The sequence below is a fragment of the Eumetopias jubatus genome, unplaced genomic scaffold (genome assembly GCF_037043125.1).
Source record: "Eumetopias jubatus isolate StellerSeaLion01/CBP00866 unplaced genomic scaffold, mEumJub1_p1.0 scaffold_13, whole genome shotgun sequence".
NCBI classification, from domain to species: domain Eukaryota; kingdom Metazoa; phylum Chordata; class Mammalia; order Carnivora; family Otariidae; genus Eumetopias; species Eumetopias jubatus.
In genome coordinates, this window is record NW_028274819.1 from 27716741 (window position 1) to 27718531 (window position 1791).

At 39.6% G+C, this 1791-nt stretch overlaps 1 pseudogene; it reads right to left on the bottom strand.

Moving 5' to 3' along the window:
• Positions 1 to 1093: 1093 nt before the first annotated feature.
• LOC148162620 (protein BEX1-like) lies at positions 1094 to 1480 on the bottom strand (annotated as a pseudogene).
• Between the last annotated feature and the right edge of the window lie 311 nt (positions 1481 to 1791).

A 1791-nucleotide genomic window follows, 5' to 3' on the forward strand; every position in this document is an offset into this window, starting at 1 on the left:
CCAATGAGGTATTGGCAAAACCAAGGTATGAGTATATATGTATCTTGGAGGTAAAGTGATGAAAATGTTTCCAAAAGAAAGGAGTGATATACTTTGTCAAATATTACTGGTAGATCAAATAAGACTGACCACAGCCTTAGGTGATTGGGAGTTTATAGGTGGCCAGAAAAAGAGCTGTTTTGGGATGTTTTATGGTTTTTATTGCTATCATGAGTATATTTTATCATTTATAACATTTTTCTAATCCATTACTGAAGGAGTATAGGGAACTCTTAATTTCTGTAAGTTGATCTTCTATTTGACCACCTTACTGGATTTTATTGTTATTTCTAATAGTTTACCAATTGACTTACTTGTATCTTCTAGATAGAAAATCATATTGTTTGAAAATATTGACAGATCTGTCTCACTTTTCAACATTTATACTTCGTTTGGCATTAACTGGGACCTCCAGTGCAGCATTAAGCAGACGTGAAAGTGATCATTACTGTAATTTAAAATGACCTGCTGTGGATTTCTGGGAAATAGTCTATCAAGCAGGGAAGTTTTCCTCTGTTCCTAGTTTTTAAAGATTCCCTTTTCTTTTTTCTTTTCTCTCTCTCTCTTTTTCACTTTTTAAAAAAGTGAAAATCTTTAAAAAAAAAAAAAGGATTTTATTTATTTATTTGCCAGAGAGGAAGAGAGAGAGAGAGCACAAGCAGGGGGAGCGGCAGGCAGAGGGACAAGCAGACTCCCTGTTGAGCAGGGAGCCCAACGTGGGGCTCAATTCCAGGACCCTGGGATCATGACCTGAGCCGAAGGCAGACACTTAACCAACTGAGCCACCCAGGTGCCCTTTTTTTTCCCACCTTTTTAAACTGCTTTATGAACTTCACAATATATAATGAGCATCTTGCCATACAATAGGGTAAAACTCCCCTGCTGACAGAATCTTACAGATTGGGTCAAATACAACATTCAATTAGAAGCTGGCCATCGGAAATCCACAAGAGACAACTACCACCGAAAAGGTTTACAACAAAGGTACATGGAGAACATGCAAGTTTAGGAAGCAGATGTGTCTTCCTATTAACTTGAGGGAAAATATCAGGATTCAAGGCATAAGGCAAAACACAACATGATGGTCATGGTAAGGAAGGTCAGTGCTAATCGCTTGCAGACTATGACTGAATTACTTTTCCCTCAGCTTTTCTATCCGCTGTATCACACCTCCCCAATCCTTTCCATATTCTCTTCTCTCATCCTTGCCTGCAGCTCTCCAAGTCTCTGAATCATGTCCCACCTATACTGCGGGATGGGCTGCCTAACACGCATCCACCTATGATTTACTCTAAGCACACAATATTCACCAGCTTCCAAAGGGAGGGCCAAGGACTCTCCTTTATTAGCAACTTGCTCCTATTCATCCTTTTTTCTGTTTTCCTGGCTGGCATCGTCCATGTTGAGTTTTTTTTACTGCTTGTTCCTCTTTGGACGCCATTGCACCTGCGCCTATCCTTGCAGGGTCCAACTCCGGATTCTAGCTAAGAGTGCTTAGTGGTGACACTTAGGCCCACCCCCCACCCCCCACGCCTCCTACTCTTTGGGGCCATCCCTGGCCCGCACACCCTCTGAGACTTCCCTGTTCCTAAATCCTAAATGGGTGTGGAATTTTATTAAATAATTTTTAACAAATATCAAATGATAATGATTTTCTTTTTTGTTATTATGACAATATATTTGTTAATAGATTTCCAAATGTTAATCCATCCTTATGCACATATCTAACTATCCTGTATTTTATATTTTCTT